Consider the following 21,769-nt stretch of genomic DNA (forward strand, 5'->3'; position numbering starts at 1 on the left):
ACTTGGTTTAAGGAATACGGAAACGAAATAGGTGATTTGAGAATTGAAGTTTCAGTATTTATGGGGTATGGATTATACTGGACCACAGTGGGTGTGAAGCTAATTGTAATAGAAGATGTGGATGGATTGGTACCATGGATTTAACATATTTAAAGAGTGTTGATGGATGTGTTTCCATAATCTGGTAAAGGGTTAGTTTTCACACTAGAATTTGAAGCATTTTTACTAGCTGGAACTTTAGAATATTAGTATCAATGAGGTCTTTGACTTGATGTTTAAGGGCTAATGAATTGCTGGTAGTATGGCTAGAGCATTCATATGATATTCACAATTCTAGTTTTTTGTCATAAAACTTCATATTCTACCCTGGTTAAATGGGTACTAGCACAATCTTCCCGTGTGCCAACAATTGATGGTATAAGTCAACCGAGGGAATCGAAAGAGTAGTGAATTCCCTCCTTTGTCTTAGGTTAGAATTGGCTTGATTTGGGTTGGCATTTAAAGGGATATGCATATTGGGTTATGAGCTAATGATAGGTGTTGGCTGTAACGACCTACCTAATTTACTATAATTTTTTTTTCTTTCCATAATAACAATCAATATAATAATCCTAACAAATCATAGTCAACCTAGACCCATGGGTATTAGGGATATACCTGAAATAAACCACTAACACCTAAGCAGCGGGAAACGTAAAAACATATACATTTTAAATCATCCAATCCACACAATACCAAAATACACATCCCAAAATATCCAAAAAGTGTCCTAGAGTCACCACCCAAAAAATCCGCCAGTCCCTAGCAAAATGACTTACCCTTCAGATAGGGTAGAACAGTCGAACTCTAACGCTGCGGAGCTCTATCCGCTCTTCTATCTGGGACTCCTGAAATGTTTATATAGCGAGAGTGAAACACCTCTCAGTAAGGGAAATAAACTAATATCAGTGTGTGGAAATATGAGTGTTTTCGTGTTATACATATAATAGTACATAAATCATATGTGGTAAAAGTGCATGTATCATATCTGGGAAAAACATGATTTATCATAACATGGTATAACATACTGAGTTTCTATACATGAAATCATTGTATATGAGTGTACATGAAATAACACCCTGGATGGATAGCTGGCTAGTGTCATGTCTTACCCCCACATGACTGGGTTATGCGGCCCGAAGGCGGGACCTAGCAATGGTTGGCCGACCACGCTAGATCAACATAAGTTTATAAGTACGATGGGTCTGCCCCTCTTGGTCCGGATACCAGGGGGATGCCTGCACTACCATAAAACCACATCGACTTCCAATCTCCCACTGCCGCTTACGAAAAGTGATAGCACTAACATATACATGATCGTGATCATATAGCTATGGTATCGTGCTTCATGAAAACCTAAACCAAGCCATCCAAGTTCTAATAACATATAGTATATCTCAAATGATGATATGTAACTGTTTCATAATAATATCTGTCAGGATAATATTTTCATAAATTCTTGCAGAACATATCATGTAAAATTCACGGCCCTTACACCGGCATATCATATAAAGTCTACGTGTAGTGATCGTAAAAAAAATTTAAATTAAAAGAAATTAAAATTTTTTTAAAAAAATTAAAATTAAATTAAAAAATTAAAATTAAAATTTTAAAAATAAATTAACTAATTAATTAAATAATATAATATAATAATGATATAATATTATAATGATATATATATATATATATTACATAACCTGAAGGATCTCAGGATCCCTCAGGCGGAAGAAATACAGAGCGCCCCCCCTCGTCTCCTCTCTCCCACTCTCCTCAATTTCGTCTCCAATATTCGACCTATCAGAAATCCAAAAATACCGTTGGACTCTGTTCGCCGCCACCGACACTTCTATTAGAGCGGATCTGTCATGGAAGCGGCGTAGGCATATCTCCTAGGGTAAGTTCAAATCTCAAACTTACCTCAATTTCTCTTAAACCATAAGCCCAATTAACGAACGAAAATTTTCAAGAGACTTGTGGGGAGATTCTCTACAATCTAACCGGACCGAGTTTTCGAATTGGGGCTCCGGGGCACCAATCCTAAATTGGGGGTAAGTTTAATAATTTAGGCTTTATTAGGCTATTTAGGGTATTCAGAGCCTAGGAGAATTTTAGGGAAAATTACTCTACGGATTGTGACAAGTAATGTAATGAAGTTTGAATTTTAGGGTTTCGGGGATTTTGAACGTCGTGGGGCGTAGGCCGGGGTCTTAGCGGGCTTTTCAAGAATCAGGTAAGGGGATTAAGTTAAGTCAGTAATCTTATGAAATATGAATCAATTTAGTCGTTATGTTTATATAAATTTATTTATTTATTTGAGAATTTAAAGGTTATTTTGAAAACCTACCGTTCGAAATGGTTTTTACAAACCTAGGATATATGGTATGGTATTTTTGAACAAAAGGAACGGTGGAAAGCTTATTTGTTTATATGGATATGTTAAAATGTGAAAAATCGTGTGGCATATGATTTAATTGGTATGAATTATTGTATATTTGGATTTGAGACTTTGAAATACTGAATCATTTGAGAAATACTAGAAATGCTTGTGAAAATACTGGAACTGTTTATGAAATACAGGTGTTTGAACTAACAACCAGTGGTCGGGTATTTTTTGATTGGCCAAGGGCAAGGATTATTATTGGATGGCCGAGGGCCGAGTTTTAATTGATGGTTGTATGCTAGATTGTATTTTTTGGTCGGGGGCTAGGTTTTTTGAATAATAGGAAATATATGTGAATTAATGTTTTAAATGGTGATTTCTATTATCTAAATTGCATGATATGCTTTAGGAATCCTAGGGACCAGTGTAATGTGGGCACGGTACCGTTGCTAGTTAGATCATGTGCACCCACACTGTTCTGGATAGAAGTGTAGGGGGGTCCATCCGACTGCCTGCGTGACGTTGAAGTAAGGGCGTCGGACCTGCAGCTTTGCTGTGGATGCCTGCAGATGTGTTTGCAGAGGATGTTGTTTTTTTGACTTTGTTTGGGCTGATCACCTAGGCTTAGTCCAGCCTTTAGGCTAGCCTTCAGGCTGCACAACCCATGCCACAGGAGAAGTAAATGGCGTGTTTGTCACAGGGAGTGTTTTATATGCATATCTGTTAATTTATGTGAATATGGATAATTAATAAGATAATTTTGAGGGCTTGCTGAGAGAGGCGAGTGCCCTAGTAGTAGTAATGGTATTAGAGCAGAGGGAAACTACTTGTATGGGTGGGTAATCTTCCCTATCCTCGGCTAATTGTGTGTGTGAGTGTAAAATAAGAATGTTTTCATAAATGTGTTTATCTGCTTAGTGAACTGATTATTTTCTGTACACTAAACACATGCTAGCCGCACATTGACATTAACTTAGTCTTTCCCTTACTGAGCTGTGCCTCACCCCTACTTTACAAATTATCTTTTCAGGTAATCCTAGAGATCAGGTCTAGTGGGCTAGAGGAGCCGGGCTAGAGGTGTAAATTTATGTAGGTAGTGTGTAGATAGAGATTTTATTTTTATTTAGTTTTATGGGATATAATTATGTGAAAATAGATATATTTGTGTATAAAGATAGTTAGAACTCTGGTAATGTAATTTGAGGGTTATGTATTTTATTTCCATTGCATATATGTGTTTTATATATGTTGAACAAGGTATTAGGCACACATACGTCACTAAAGTAGCACTCTAGGCCCACGTGGTGGGTCAGGGTCTTTACAAGTGGTATCAGAGCCTAGGTTTGCTAGGTTCTACAGACTTTGAGGATTGATAATTACCAGAGTATAGGTTGAGATAAGATAGGGATAGGAGTGGGTAGGTTCAAATGGGTTTTAGTCTAGAAACTTGGAGGCAGAAATCTATTGACAGACTTCTGTGATTTTCTGAATCAGTCGCGAGTTTCAGAAAACCATGGAAAATCCATCGATGGTTTCGTTTCTAGGTTGAGGGACTTGAACTCAGGAAATTTAGGTTGGAATGTTAGTATGAGTGGGTATGTGTGTGAAGTTAATGTTGGGATGGAGATTTTTACCTCAATGGTTTGGTGATTGAATTGGAATATGAATTATTAAATTAGAACCCGTATATTATATCAATTCCATTATTCCATATTTGCATTAATTATGTTGAATGTGAAATGTCTAAGTCGGGTTATATCCTATTTACATACTGTCAGATAGTGCCATTGTATTATTTGATTCAGGCAACCAACTTGTTTATGTCTCGGGGATTTGTTCAACTATGTGGGTTAGAGGCTCAATTGTTAGAGACAGAGTTAGGAGTGGGCCCATCGATAAGGTCAGTGCTAGTATGTAGTAAGGTGATCAGGGATTATCCAGTTGAGATTCGGGGGAGAGTGCTACCTGTTAGTTTGATAGTTCTTGATATGCATGGTTTTGACATTATTCTGGGCATGGACTGGCTAGCATCTAGCTACATAAGCATTGATTGTCGCAGGAAAGAGGTGGTATTCAGACCTCCTGGGGAGTTGGAGTTTGTATTTGTAGGGTCGTGTGTGCGTTCGGCATCACGGATCCTTTTGGCTATCCAGGCAACTTTTGGGGACGCCAAGGTTACCTTGCAATGGTGAAGGAAGCGCCGAAGGAGAAACTCAAGTTGGAAGATATCCCAGTGATAAGGGAGTTCTTTGATGTGTTTCCAGAGGATTTACCTGGGTTGCCTCCTAATCGTGAGGTGGAGTTTGTAATTGATCTGATCCCAGGGATAACACCAATCTCCAAAGCCCCATACAAAATGGCTCCAGCTGAATTAAAGGAGTTAAAGGAGCAACTACAGGAGCTTCTAGACAGGGGGTTTATTAGATCGAGTGTATCGCCCTGGGGTGCCCCGGTGTTGTTTGTCAAGAAGAAGAACGGGTCGATGAGGATGTGCATCAACTACCAGGAGATTAATAAAGTAATGGTGAGGAACAAGTATCCATTACCCCGAATTGATGACCTGTTTGATCAGCTCCAGGGTACGCAGATTCTCTCTAAAATTGATCTGCGATCTTGATATCGTCAGGTGAAGGTTAGATCAAATGATGTATCGAAGACTGCTTTTTAGACTTAGTAACTCCATTACGAGTTTTTGGTTATGCCATTCAGGTTGAGAAATGCTCCAGCGGTATTTATGAATTTGATGAACATGGTATTCCACGAGTACTTAGACCAGTTTGTTATTGTGTTCATAGATGTTATTTTGGTCTATTCAAGGAGCCCTGAGGAGCATGAAGCTCATTTGAGACTAGTACTTCAGGTGCTTAGGGAAAATAAGTTATTTTCTAAACTTAAGAAATGTGAATTCTGGCTAGAGCAGGATGCATTTCTGGGTCATGTGGTATCCAAGGAAGGGATTTCAGTGGATTTGAGCAAAGTAGAGGTTGTAGCTGATTGGGCACGGGTGAAGAACGTGCAGGAAGTCAAAAGTTTTCTAGGTCTTGTCGGATACTACTGCCAATTTGTTGAGGGGTTCTCCAGATTATCAGGGTCTTTGACATGACTCACAAGGAAGAATGTGAAGTTTGACTGGACCTACGAATGTGAGCAGAGCTTCCAAGAATTGAAGTAGTGTCTAGTCATTACCCCAGTGTTAACCCTTCCATTAGGTGAGGGTGGATTTGTAATTTATAATGATGAATCACAAAAGGGGCTTGGTTGTGTTCTAATGCAGCGGGGGAAAGTCATTGTGTATGCGTCTCTCCAGTTGAAAGAGTACAAAAAGAACTATCCTACGCACGACTTGGAGATGGCAGCAGTTGTGTTTGCATTGAAGATCTAGTGACACTACCTTTATAGTGTAAGGTGCGAGATCTTTACTGATCATAAGAGTCTCAAGTACTTCTTCACCCAAAAGGAGTTGAATATAAGGCAACGCAGATGGCTCAAGTTGATAAAGGATTACGACTGCACCATTAGCTATCACCCAGGAAAGGCGAACGTGGTAGCTGATGCATTGAGCTGGAAATCTGGGGGTATGTCAACCTCAGCAGCTATGGCTTCGCACCAGATCGTGATGGACCTGGAGAGGTTGGGTGTAGAATTGGTAGAAGGGAATCATCAGGCGTTCATTTCTAGTCTGGTAGTTCAACCGACTTTACGGGAGAGAATCAGAATAGCTCAGTTGAAAGATGCAGAGTTGATGGAGATTGTAGAGAAGATACAGGATGAGCAGCACACAAACTTTAATGTTTCTAAGGATGGATTTCTCAGATTTCACACTTGTTTATGTGTGCCAAATGACGCAGAGATAAAGAGGATGATTCTTGGGGAAGCTCACTGTTCTCTCTATACTGTTCACCCGGGTAGCATGAAGATCTATAGAGACTTGTGTGAAACATTCTAGTGGAGCAACATGAAGAGGGAAATTGCTAAATTTGTGGGTTAGTGCTTGACATGTCAGCAGGTGAAGGTAGAACACTAGAGGCCAGTGAGACCACTTCAACCACTGGACATCCCTATATGGAAGTGGGAGCATATCTCGATCGACTTTGTATCGGGATTGCCTTCAGCGTTGCATGGGCAGAATGCCATATAGGTAGTGGTTGACAGATTGACAAGGATTTCCCATTTCATTCTGGTTAGAATCAATTATTCCATGGATAAGTTGATAGAACTCTATGTTCAGGAAATAGTCAGAATACATGGCGTGGTCATGTCCATCGTTTTAGATCCGAATTCGCGGTTCACTTCCTGGAAGAGTTTACAGGGAGTGTTGGGTTCTCAACTCACTTTTAGTACTGCATTTCACTCTCAGACGGATGGACAGTCTAAACGAACCATTCAGATTCTTGAGGATATGCTACGGGTATGTGTGTTAGATTTTGGGGGCAATTGGATCCAATATCTGCTGTTGGTTGAGTTTGCATACAATAACAGTCACCAGGCCAGCAGTGGAATGGCACCATATGAGGCCTTGTATGGTCGTCAGTGCCGATCTCCATTGTATTGGGATGAAGTAGGCGAGCAGCGGATTTTGGGACCAAAACTTGTTCAACAAGCCTCTGCAAAGTTCGAACTTATCAGCGAAAGGATCAAGGCAACCCAGAGTCGGCAGAAGAGTTATATAGATACTCGCCGACGAGAGTTAGAATTCAAAGTAGGTGATATGATATTCTTAAGGATTGCTCCGATGAAGGGGGTAATGAGGTATGGAAAGAAGGGTAAGCTGATTGGGCCGTTCGAGATTTTGGAAAGGATTGGTTCGGTGGCATACATGATAGCACTACCCCCGACGCTGTCTAGGATACCCGACCTGTTTCACATGTCCATGTTGAGGAGGTATGTTCCAGACCCCTCGCATGTGATCAGTTATGAATCGTTGGAGATTGGGGATACTCTAGCATACGAGGAGGTACCAGTTCAGATTCTGGATCGAAAAATACAGGAATTGCGTACCAAGGATATACCGTTACTAAAGGTTTTGTGGTGGAATCATGCAGTTGAGGAGGTTTCTTGAGAGTTAGAAACGGAAATACGTCAGAAGTACCCACAGCTATTCAGTGAGGGCTAGTGCCAGACGGGTAAGGGTATGGTTGTATGTAGAGGGATTAAAGTAGGTTGTGTGGTTAGTTGTGTATAGTTTTAATTATGGATAGTCTTTAGAAAAAATTGTTATGGTTATTGTAATTTCCCAAAGGCAGTATTATAACCACGTTTTTCCTCCACCATAAGTGAGGGTAGTTAATAAACGTGGGACGGGGCCGCTATGTGAGTGGCTACCGACGCTTTTGCAGATAGAAGTCGTGAATTAAGGAGATAATTGGTAATAGTGAACAAATTTCGAGGACAAAATTTTTGTAAGGATGGGAGAATGTAGTGATCATAAAAAAAATTTAAAATTTTTTTAAAAATTATTATTAAAAAAATAAAAATTAAATAAAAATAAAAATAAAAATAAAAATAAAAATAAAAATAATTTTTTTTAAAAATAAATTAACTAATTAATTAAATAATTATTATTAATTAAATAATATAATATAATATTATAATGATAATATATATATATATATATATATATATATATATATATTACATAACCTGAAGGATCTTAGGATCCTTTAGGCGGAAGAAATATAGAGCGCCCCCCTTCTCGTCTACTCGTCTCCTCTCTCCCACTCTCCCCAATTTCGTCTCGATATTCAGTCGATCGGAAATTCGGAAATACCGTTGGGCTCTATTCATTACCATCGACACTTCTACTGGAGCGGATTTGTTATGGGAGCGGCGTAGGCATATCTCCTAGGATAAGGTCAAATCTCAAACTTAACTCAATTTCTCTTAAACCATAAGCCCAATTAACGAACGAAAATTGCCAAGAGACTCGTGAGGAGATTCTCTACAATCTAGTTGGAGCGGTTTTTGAATTGGGGCTCCAGGGTACCAATCCTAAATCGGGGGTAAGTTTAATAATTTAGGCTTTATTAGGCTATTTAGGGTATTCAAAGCCTAGGAGAATTTCAGGGAAAGTTACTCTAGGGATTGTGACGAGTAATGTAGTGAAATTTGAATTTAGGGTTTCAGGGATTTTGAACGCCATAGGGCGTAGGCCAGGGTCTTAGCGAGCTTTTCAAGAATCAGGTAAGGGGATTAAGTTCAGTCAGTAATCTTATGAAACATGAATCAATTTAATTGTTATTTTTATATAAATTTATTTATTTATTTATTTATTTGAGAATTTAAAGGTTATTTTGAAAACCAGTCATTCGAAATGGGTTTTACAAACCTAGGATATATGGTATGGTAATTTTGAACAAAATGAATAGTGGAAAGTTTGTTAGTTTATATGGATATGTTAAAATGTGGAAAATCGTGTGGCAAATTATTTAATTGGTATGGATTATTGTATATTTGGATTTGGGATTTTGAAATACTGAATCGTTTGAGAAATACTAGAAATGCTTGTGAAAATACTAGAACTGTTTATGAAATGCAGGTGTTTGAACTAACGGCCAGTGGCGGGGTATTGTTTGACTGGCCAAGGGCGAGGATTATTATTTGATGGCCAAGGGTTGAGTTTTAATTCATGGTTGTATGCCGGATTGTATTTTGTGGCTGGGGGCTAGGTTTTTGGAATAATAGGAAATATATGTAAATTAATGTTTTAAATGGTGATTTCTATTATTTAAATTGCATGATATGCTTTAGGAACCTTGGGGACCAGTGTAATGTGAGCATGGTACCGTTGCTAGTTAGACCATGTGCACCCACACTATTTTGGATAGAAGTGTAGTGGGGGTCCATCCGACTACCTGCGTGAGGTTGAAGTAAGGGCGTCGGACCTGCAGCTTTGCTGTAGATGCCTGTAGATGTGTTTGCAGAGGATGTTGTTCTTTTACTTTGTTTGGGTTGATCACCCAGGCTTAGTCCAGCCTTCAGGCAGCACAACCTGTGCCGTGAGGGAAGTAAATGACGTGTTTGTCACGGGGAGTGTCTTATATGCATTTCTGTTAATTTATGTGAATACGAATAATTAATAAGATAATTTTGAGGGCTTGTTGAGAGAGGCGAGTGCCCTAGTAGTAGTAATGGTATTAGAGAAGAGGAAAGCTACTTGTATTGGCAAGTAATCGTCCCTATCCTTGGCTAACTGTGTGTGTGAGTGTAAAATAAGAATATTTTCATAAATGCAATTATCTGCTTAGTGAACTGGTTATTTTCTATATACTAAACGCATGTTGGCCACACACGGACATTAACTTATTCTTTCCCTTACTAAGCTGTGCCTCACCCCTACTTTACAAACTATCTTTTCAGGTAATCCTAGAGATTAGGTCTAGCAGGCTAAAGGAGTCGAGCTTGAGGTCTAAATTTATGTAGGTAGTGTGTAGATAAAGATTTTATTTTTGTTTAGTTTTATGGGATGTAATTATGTGAAAATGGATATATTTGTGTATAAAGATAGTTAGAACTCTGGTAATGTAATTTGAGGATTTTGTATTTTATTTCCGCTGCATATATGTGTTTTATATATACTAAAGTAGCACTCCGAGCCCACGTGGTGGGTCGGGGTCGTTACACTATGGCCCTTACACCAACATATCATATAAAATCCACGACCCTTACGCCAACATTACATATAACATTCATAGTTTGAAAGTCTCTGTATCGTTTTTAATATTTTCCTAAAAATAGTAATAACATGCTTATTGTAAAAACATAATATTTTATCATCATAGTTTCCATGGTAAATGTTACTCATGCCACACAAAAGGAATAATATTCTGAACATAAAATCTGTTCTAAAATCATATTTCTGATCAACAACATTATTTCCAACATAATTTTACAGTTATACATATTTACCTAAAATTAAATGCTGTAAAATAATAAATATATTTTTAGAGGAAAACTGACTTAGTTTATCCCCTTACCTGACTTTCTGGGAATCCCACAAAATACCCAAAATCACCCCCGTATGTTCCCCAGTTCAACACCTTGAAATTGATATTTTCCCCACAAAACTTTAGTATTATCTTACCTAACATATTCTCCTCAGTCTAGAAACACCGAAAACCTAATAAAACTGAAATTAACTAACTTATCCAAATTTTGGGATGGTTCCCAAGTAGGCCTAATCAATGATCCACTCCAGCAGATACAAAGAGAATCTTCCCAGGAGTAGCGTGGTAGCTTCAGATTGTCGAACCGGCAAAGAACCGGCCTAAAAACTTAGAGAGAAGGGGTGGGGGACGAAATGTAGAGTGAGAAAAGGGTTGCATGCAGATTTCTTCACTGAAAACCCGAGTTTGAGCTATCTATACACCTACCTTCGTCGACGAGGCCAAGTATAGAGTTCATCGACGAACACTTATTCATCGTCGACGAATTTCAGACCCTGAAATAGTCCTCTCGGTAATTCCTCGTCGACGAGACATGTGTCTTCGTCAACGATCCCAATTAGCCGCTAGACCTTGCTGTGACCCCCTTAAAAATTTCCTTTTTCTCTCATTTCTTTTATTATTTAATTGCTATAATTCACTGGGTCTCTGCATTCTCCCCTCCTTATAAAATTTTGTCCTCGAAATTTACTATCTGTATTGACACAATCCCTTTAAATAAAATGGGCTACTTATTTTATTACTTATCCTCATTTATGGCGGAGGAATACCATGGTTACATTCAGGATTCTGGGAGATTACAATACACATAAAATAAAAATTCTCCCACAACCAAAATGCTATTTACTACCAGAAATTATTAAATCTAACTAACTTGCACAAAAGAAATTTTACATATTCAATAGTAACTTTCCTAATTACTACTAATTCCCGCTAAAGAGATATGGGTACTTCTGTCATATTTGCTCCACAGGTTCCAATGAAGCCTCCTCTAACACATGAATCATCCACAAAACTTTTACTAAAGGAATCTTCTTATTGCGCAATTCATGTTCTTTCCTGTCCAGAATTTGCTCTGGTACCTCCTTGTATGCCATCGTATCCATGAACTCTATCTCACCATAACTGATCACATGGGAGGGGTCTGGGATAATATATTTCCTTAACATGGATACATGGAATATGTCGTGTATTCTAGACAAAACGGGTGGTAGGGCTAGCCTGTAGGCAACTGACCCCACTCTCTCAAAGATCTCAAACATGCCAATATACCTAGAGTTAAGCTTACCCTTCCTTCCAAATCTCATAATTCCCTTTAGTGGAGCTATTTTCAAAAACACATGATCTCCAACATAAAACTCCAGTTTCTTGCTGCGAGTATTAGTGTAACTTTTTTGTCGACTCTAAGTTGCATTGATCTTATCTCTGATGAGCCGAACTTTATCATATGCCTGCCGCACTAGCTCTGGTCCCACCACTCGCCGCTCACCTAACTCATCCCAGTATAGAGGAGAACAACATCTCCTACCATAGAACGGTTCATAAGGTGTCATTCCAATGTTGGCTTGATAGCTGTTATTGTATGCGAACTCTACTAGCTCCATATAATGAGTCCAACTACCCTCAAAATCTAGCATGCATACCCGCAACATATCTTCTAATATCTGAGTCACCCTCTTAGTCTGGCTGTTCATTTGAGGATGAAACGCCGTGCTAAAAGATAACTGAGACCCCAGAGCCTCCTACAACTCCTCCAAAACCGTGACGTCAAACTTGGGTCTCAATCTGACACTATAGACACTAGCACACCATGAGAACGAACTATCTCCTTAACATAAATCTCTTCCAGTCTGTCCATGGAGTGGTTGACTTTAATAGGGATGAAGTGAAAGGTCTTCGTCAATCTGTCAACGACCACCCAAATAGCATTCTGACTATGCGGTGTCGGTGGTAAACCTGTCACAAAATCCATAGACACATGATCCCACTTCCACTCTGGGATGTAAAGTGGCTACAATTGGCCCGCCGGCCTCTAGTGCTAAGATTTTACCTACTGGCACGTCAGATATTGCTGTACGAACTCGGCAATTGCCCTTTTCATGCCACTCCACTAGTAAGACTCTCGCAGATTCCTATACATTTTAATACTACCTGGATGAACCGTGTATAAGGATCTATGAGCCTCCTCTAAGATCGTCCTCTTGATGTCCATATCTGTAGGCACGCATAACCTGGAACAAAACCTCAAGGCACCGTCATCAGAAATGCTGAATTTATCTCCTTGTCTGTCCTGCACCTTGGCTATCAACTCTGCTAATTCTACGTCATCTCTCTGAGCTGTCTTAATTCTTTGCTGCAGAGTAGGCTGTATTACTAGGCTGGCAATAAATGTCTAAGGATCACTCTCTACCAACTTTACACTGAGTCTCTTTAGATCCATCTAATTCGGATGCTGAACCTTCATAGTTGCTAGTGCTGGTCTCACTGATTTCCTACTCAAAGCTTCAGCTAGCATGTTTGCCTTCCCTAGCTGGTAACTGATAGTGTAGTCATAATCTTTAATAAGTTCCAACCACCATCTCTGTCTCATGTTCAGCTCCTTTTGAGTGAAGAAGTACTTCAAACTTTTGTGATCGGAGAATATCTTGCATCTTTCACCGTACAAGTAATGATTCCAAATCTTTAATGCGTGTACCACTGCAGCCAATTCCAGATCATGGGTAGGGTAAATCTTCTCATACTCTTTCAACTGTCGGGAGACGTAAGATACAACCCTACCATACTACATCAACACACAGCCAAACCTTTTCAAAGATGCGTCATTGTAAATTACGTAACCATCACCCCCTGACAGAATGATCAACACTGGTGCAGTGACAAGCCTCTGTTTCACTTCCTGAAAACTCTGCTCGCAATCATCATCCCATTCAAACCTGACATTCTTCCTAGTCAGACATGTGAGAGGTCTTGATAAAGCTGAAAACCCCTCAACAAACCGAATGTAATAACCCGCCATTCCCAAGAAACTCTTAATTTCTTGAACGTTCTTTGGTTTTTCCCAATTCAACACTATCTGAATCTTACTGGGATCCACTGAAATACCATCACCTGAAATGAAATGCCCTAGAAACGACACTTTCTCTAGCCAAAATTCATATTTACTAAACTTGGCATACAACTTCTTTTCCCTGAGCATTTGAAGTACCAGTCGTAAATACGTCTTATGCTCCTTAAAACTCCTTGAGTAGACCAGTATATCATCAATGAAAACTACAATGAACTAGTTTAAATACTGGTGAAAGACTCTATTCATCAAGTCCATGAATACAGCAAGAGCATTCGTCAAACTAAATGGCATAACAAGGAATTCATAATGCCCATATTTGGTCCTGAAGGCTACCTTCGAGACATCTTTTGCTTTTACTTTCACCTGATGGTAGCATGATCTAAGGTCAATCTTGGAATAGACCCGTGTACCCTAAAGCTAGTCAAATAAATCATCTATACGGGGTAGAGGATACCTGTTCTTGATCGTCACCTTATTAATTTCCCTGTAGTCTATACACATCCGCATAGACCCGTCCTTCTTCTTTACAAACAAGACTAGAGCATCCCATGGTAATACACTGGCCCAAATAAATCCTTTACTGAATAAGTGTTGTAACTAATCTTTTAGCTCTTCCAATTCTGCTAGAGCCATTTTGTAAGGAGCTTTAGAAATTGGTGTTGTCCTAGGAAGTAGATCAATAGCGAAATCTACCTCGCGGTCGAGAGGTAACCTAGGTAGATCTTCTGGAAAAATGTCTGGAAATTCTTTAACCACTGGTGTATTGCCCAGCTTCAATTCATTCTCTAACGCCTCCTTAAAAAAAGCCATAAATTCCCAAAAATCATCCAGTAGTAATCTCCTCGTCTGTATGGTTGATACTAACTAAAGCAGGGATTGTACACGCGATCGTATGAACCTGAATTCTAATCTTCTAGGAGGTTTGAATATTCCTTCTTTCAAACAATAGTCTATACTGGCATAATTGGCTGCCAACCAGTCCATACCAAAAATTACATCGAACCCATGCATATCCAATACTATCAAATCAGCTGGCAAGACTTTTCCCTGAATATCAACTAAACAGCCTCGGAGCACTTTACTACACCTCACTACCGACCCTGTCGATGTAGTTACTAATAGTTTGGTATCTAACAACTATGTTTTTACCCCACATAATCTAATACACCCCATAGACACGAACGAATGTGTGGCTCCTAAATCAAACAGTACAATAACTTTAAATGAAAGCATGTTAATCATACCCATCACCACATCGCCGACTGTATCAGCATCTCTAGGCATCAAAGCATAGACCCTCGCTGGAGCTACATTCCTCTACTGACCTCCACGGGATGCCAAATAGCCTCCTCGGTATGGTCTGGGAGCAGGAGCGGTATCAAGTGGTATAAGGCAATCTCGCATTAGATGTCCCTGCCTACCGCAATGATAGCATACATCTCTCCCCACTCGACACTCTCCCAAGTGTCTCTTCCCACAAGTCTGATAGACAGGAAAATTCTGCACCACCTGAAGCTCTCGACCTTTAGTCTCCTGCCTTTGTCTTCTACCATAGTTTCCTCTCCTCCACTAACCTTGCCTAGATCCCTTCTGGAAGCCTGAAGGTGTAAATCCCTTCTTCCATCCCTGCTCTTCTACATCCATGCGCTCACTAGCCTCGGCCAAACCTGCTTTGTCAACTAACTCAGCAAAATCCTGTATCTTCAGCACTACCACCTGCTTGTATATTCCTCGTCTTAATTCTCTTTCAAACTGTCTTGCCTTCGTTACTTCATCAGGAACAATATATGGGGTGAAGCGGGAAAGCTCTATAAACCTCACCACGTATTGCTGGACCGACTGTTGTCCTTGCTTCAGATTCAAGAACTCTTCCACTTTAGCTTCCCTGACAGTGGCTGGGAAATATTTGTCAAAGAATAATTCTTTAAATTGGTCCCATGTCATAACTATCAGCATCGTCCTCTGCTGCTCCAGAAGTTTCACAGCAGTCCACCACCTCTTAGCCTCCCTTGTCAGTTTATAGGTGGTGAAGAGGACCCTCTACTCCTCCGTGCACTGTAATACCACCAAAACTTTCTCGATCTCTTGCATCCAATTCTTGGTGGCTGCAGGATCAACTCCTCCTAAAAATGCTGGAGGATTTATCTTGGTAAATTTCTCTATCATGCACCCATGGCCTGCAGATAGGCCTCTCTGCTCTCTGGAGCTCCTAGCGATCTGAGCCATAACCTGTTGAGTCATGCTTCGTAGTATCGCATCAGAATCAGCCTCGCCTGCACTCGAGGGCCTTGCACCGTCACTACCACTCATATGGGCACTACCTCCTCCAGGGTCCATCCTGAAAAGATAATAAACATGACTTAGGGACCCTATCCTTATAACTTACACATCCAACCAAAATCCCCCATCTTGACATCCTTATCTTATTTCAAGATTCAATCCTATACTTTAGAAAAACAACTTGGCAATAGTTTACTATGGCTTTCCGAAAATCGTCACCCCTATAAAGACACAGAAATCACCACGAAAGTCCTGCCTCTAGACTGCAGAACAAAACCTTAAATCCTTTTCCTATACTCTGGTATCGTTTCCGCTGCACTCTAAAGTCTACAAAACCAAAAAACCTAGGCTCTAATACCAAACAGTGATGACTTACCTAATTTACCATAATTTTTTTTTTCTTTCCATAATAGCAATCAATATAATAATCCTGACAAATCGTAGTCAACCTAGACCCATAGGTACCAGACATATACTTGAAATAAACCACTGACACCTAAGTAGCGGGAAACGTAAAAACATATACATTTTAAATCATCTAATCCACACAATACAAGAGTACACATCCTAAAATATCCAAAAAGTGTCCTAGGGTCACGACCCAAAAAATCCGCCAGTCCCTAGCAAAATGACTTACCCTTCAGACAGGGTAGAACAGTCAAACTCTAATGCTGCAGAGCTCTATCCGCTATTCTATTTGGGACTCCTGAAATGTTTATATAGCGAGGGTAAGACACCTATCAGTAAGGGAAATAAACTAATATCAGTATGTGGCAATATGAGTGCTTTCGTGTTATACATATAATAGTACATAAATCATATGTGGTAAAACTGTCTGTATCATATCTGGGAATTATATGATTTATCATAACATGGTATAACATACTGAGTTTCTATACATGAAATCATCATATACGACTGTACATGAAATAACACCCTAGATGGATAGCTAGCTGGTGTCATGTCTTACCTCCACATGACTGGGTTGTGCGGCCCGAAGACAGGACCTAGCGATGGCTGGCCGACCATGCTAGATCAACATAAGTCTATAAGTACGATGGGTCTGCCCCCCCTGTTCGGACACCAGAGGGATGCCTGCACTACCATAAAACCACATAGACTACCAATCTTCCACTGTCCTTTATGACAAGTGGTAGCACTAACATATATATGATTGTGATCATATAGCTACGGTACTGTGCTTCGTGAATGCTTAAACCAAGCCATCCAAGTTCTAATAACATAGAGTGTATCTCAAATGATGATACATAATTATTTCATAATAATATCTCTTAGGATAATATTTTCATGAATTCTTGCAGAAAATATCATGTAAAATTCACGGCCCTTACGCTGGCATAGCATATTATATAAATCCACGACCCTTACACCGGCATATCATATAAAGTCTATGGCCCTTACGCCGGTCTATCATATAAAATCCATGGCCCTTACACCAACATATCATATAACATTCATAGTTTGGAAGTCCCTGTATCGTTTTTAATATTTTCCTGAAAATAGTAATAACATGCTTATTTTGAAAATATAATATTTCATCATCATAGTTTCCATGGTAAATGTTACTCATGCCACACAAAAGAAATAATATTCTGAACATAAAATCTGTTCTAAAATCATATTTCTGATCAACAACATTATTTCCAATGTAATTCTACAATTATACATATTTACCTGAAATTAAATGCTGTAAAATAATAAATATATTTTCATAGGAAAACTAACTTAGTTTATCCCCTTACCTGACTTTTTGAGAAGCCCACAAAATACCCAAAATCAACCTTGTATGTTCCTTAGCTCAACACCCTGAAATTGATATTTTCCGAACAAAACTTCAAGATTATCTTACCTAACATATTCTCCTCAGTCTAGAAACACCAAAAACCTAATAAAACTGAAACTAACTAACTTACCCAAATTTTGGGATGGTTCTCAAGTAGGCCTAATCAATGATCCACTCCACCATATATGGAGAGAATCTTACCAAGAGAAGCGTGGCAGCTTCGGATCATCAAACCGATGAAGAACTAGCCCAAAAACTTAGAGAGAATTGGTGGGGGACGAAATGTAGAGAGAGAAAAGGGTTGCATGCAGATTTCTTCGCTGAAAACCCGAGTTTGAGCTATTTATACATCCGCCTTCGTCTACGAGGCCAAGTAGAGAGTTCATTGACAAACACTTATTCATTGTCGACGAATTTCAGACCCTGAAATAGCCCTCTCGGTAATTCCTCGTCGATGAGACACGTGTCTCCGTTGACGATCCCAATTAGTCACTTCGCATTCGTCGATGAGACCCTGCTGTGACCCCCTTAAAATTTTCCTTTTCCTCTCATTTCTTTTATTATTTAATTGCTGTAATTCACTGGGTATCTACATTGGCCTTACAAGGTTTAATCTTGTTTTGATGATAAAAAATTAAGGGTATTTAACATGATTGTTAAAGCAGATTTCAGGACCTCAAAAAGAGCTTATGGGATCAAGATTATGTGCTTGAAGAGCTTGATGAGGTACTTAAGTTAATAAGCTATAAAGGAAGTTGAAGCATACTGAAGGAAGAAGTTCAAGATTAGACATAGCATGGAAGCTGAAGCATGAAGACTTAGTGTTTAAGATAGTTCTATCATATACAAGTCTCATGTAAATACTTCAAACAATTCAATATTGACATATGAAGCTCTTAGGAATTATCTTTGACCCTAGAGACCTTATTTTAAAATCATGGAAAAAGTATTTAAAGTCTTGCTTATGTTTTTCCAAGATCCAAGTAAAGTTTTGAAATCAAAATTTGAAAAACATGTAAGCTGAATGAAGGACAGGCGATTGATGAAACATCATCAGGCAATAAAAATTTTCTGTGTTTTTTAGAATAGCAAACAGAACTGAGATAGGCGATTGACCCTTCAAGACTAGTCGACTGACCTCATTCTGTGTTTGAAAAATACGCTGAACTGTAAAGGATCAGTTGATTGACTTTAGGTCACAGCCAACTAACCTTCGAGATTTTAAATTCTCAACAGCGAGGGAAAGTTTCCAAAATTGATTTCTTGGGCTCCAAACTTTTTCAAAACTTGGGAAACACTGCAAGTAACTTGGGGAATATGAAAATTTAATTTTTATATCTATAAATACATGTTAATGTAAAGAATTAAAAACAACAACTATCAACATTCAAGAAAATTCTTTCTACTCTTCAAAGCTATCTTGCTAATACTTTTGCTGAAGTACCTGCTGTGTTCTTGCTGATACTACTCACAATTCTTGATCATTTTCTACTGAGAATTTCAATCCTAAATCAAAATTCCGATGATAATCATCTGAGCTTCATCTTTTTATATTGATTATTGATTGAAGTATATTAATATTCAACTGTACTAATATGCTCTTACTAAGAGTTCTACTTGTACAAAAATTGTTCCTTGTTTTTCTTGTTGTTGTTTGACGATTCAGGGTTGTTAGATCATTACCTAATGAGAAGGGGTATTCTTGTTAGAGAGGGATCTCCACCTTATACGGAGAGATTGTAACTTAGTTTGAAAATAAGTTGGAAAGGAAAATCCTCATAGCGGTTGCTTGGGGCAAGGACATAGGCCACTGGCCGAACCTTGTAAAAATATGGTGTTCTTCTCTTCTTCCCTTAATCTATTTAAATTATTGCAAACATATTAATTGCGTGATTGTTTAAATATTTACTAAGAACTTACTGAAAGTTGGGATATTGTTGAATACTGATTTGAATCAAGGAGATTGATTGGATTGAATATTTAATTAAAGCTTTGAAATCTGAATTGTTGAATGAACAGTTGATATAAATCTTGGGTAATTATATTGCAAGACACTTCCAAATGGTCTATTGAGATTATCTATTGAAGTTATTATTTTTCATTCTTGAGCAGAAATTTGGTTATGTATTGAAGTATTGGATATGGATACTGAATTGTTAAGCATTATAACTGCGTTTAATCTTGTGAAATAAATTATTTTATTAAATCAAAATTACAGAGTACCTAAGATAAATTTCTAAAACTAATATTGTCTTTCATATATATTGAAAAGAAAATCTGATATGGAATTTTTATTCATTGAAGTACTGAAAGTTGAATTGGTAACATCATCTTTACATTACACTAATTATTGGTAAGGTCGTTGATAAAAATTGTGTTGTTGGTTGGATAGTGTGCTTGTAATCAACTTAGATTGTAAAAGGGTTATACTAAACTAAAAGTTTTGTAAAGAAAATTTTAAAACCCAATTCACTCCCTTCCCCTCTTGGGATTACACCTTTATTCTCAACAAGTTGGGTAGGATAGGTGCAAATAACTTAAGTTGAATTTTGATTATGTACCTTGTCTTTAGAAACTACATTCACCTCTCCTTCACTTTTCTCTTTCTTTAAAAATACTTTCTCAGCAACTTGTTCGGCTAATTTCAAAGTGGTATAGTCAATTTTCTAGATTTTAGTCCACTTTCGATTCTATCCCCAATGCCCACAATTGTTGCAAGGTTGGATAGACTTTGTGGGATCAACTTGTCATAATATACACCTTTCAACGTACCTACAAAAGTACTAACCATTATAGTATCCAATAATGACAGATTTTGTAACGCCCCAACCTAGGTCTGTTAGGGAGCACCGCATCTCTCCTCCTCCACCTGGACCAAACAACAGCGGGGCAGGCCTTATAGAACTAATGACTAGCCCTACATACCAACACATGTCCTTTTTAGTGTTTTTTGCCCTCACTCACACACTTCCTGAGAAAACTTCCTAGAAGGTCACTCATCCCAAGATTACTCCAAGTCAAGCACGCTTAACTATAAAGTTCTTATGAGAAGGCTGCAGAAAAGAAAGGTGCACCTTGTTGATATGGGTAGTAACATCTAATATTTTTAAGCCTTTCTTCCACGGGGGTATTGCATTCTCCCCCACTTACAAAACGCAACGTCCTCGTTATGAACCCACATTTCCAAACTCAGGCGACGTGAATCTCATCACACTTTCGGCTAGGTAATGGCTATGATACCATTTTATAATGCCCAACTTGGGTTTGCTAGGGAGCATTGCGTCTCTCCTCCTCCACCTAGACCAGACAATAGGGGGCAAGCCTTATCGGACTAATGACATGCCCCACAGACCAACACGTGTCCTTTTTAGTGTGTGTTGTCCTCACTTACACATTTCTTGAGAAAACTTTCTAGAAGGTCACCCATCCCAAGATTACTCCAAGCTAAGCATGCTTAATCGTGAAGTTCTTATGGTAAGACTCTTGAAAAGAAAGGTGCACCTTGTTGATATGAGTAGTAACATCTAATCCTTTTAAGCCTTTCTTTCACGGGGTGTCACAGATTTAGTTAAGCAGCAGCCATCCTCCACATTTAAGGATAGTCTGTTAGAATTTTTTAAATTCTTCTTCTCCATATTCTAAAGACTCATTCGGTATATAGAAATGTTGGCATTCAACGAATACCGTTTTAAGAACAAATAAGGAGCTATTTTATAAGCATAAATCTGAAGCTAGGCTAAATCCCTCCATTTTTGAACTCGATTCTTGTCAAGTGAGCATACCACCTTAAAGCTAGGCTAGTTAAGTTTTCATGGAATATATGTATCAACAACTTCTGGTTCTTAGAATAAGGAGCTATTTTATAAGCATAAATCTGAAGATGAATGTTCAAACATCCCATCCTAATATACTTATCAAAGTTAGGTACTTTGAAATTCTTTGCAATGCTCAATAAGAAGACATAAATCTTCATAATCTCTAACACCTTTGTCTTCTATGCCTTGAATTGACCTTAGTTGTTCTTTAATGAAAGTCATACAGTTTTAGTCACTAGCTCACTGATTTCCTTCCTCTTTGGATTTGGCTAACTTAGTATTTGCCGCTTGTCTAGTTATGTTAATGAAAAAGGATTCCTGAGCAACTAATAGTTGAATTTCATCAATTACAAGTAACTTCCCTTTTATGAGCTAGGCCAAAGTTGTTATAGAATTTTCGAAAACCTCAATCTTCTCATCCAATGGTGATTAAATGCTAACTAT

Source organism: Malania oleifera, chromosome 11, assembly GCF_029873635.1.
Source record: "Malania oleifera isolate guangnan ecotype guangnan chromosome 11, ASM2987363v1, whole genome shotgun sequence".
Taxonomy (NCBI): domain Eukaryota; kingdom Viridiplantae; phylum Streptophyta; class Magnoliopsida; order Santalales; family Ximeniaceae; genus Malania; species Malania oleifera.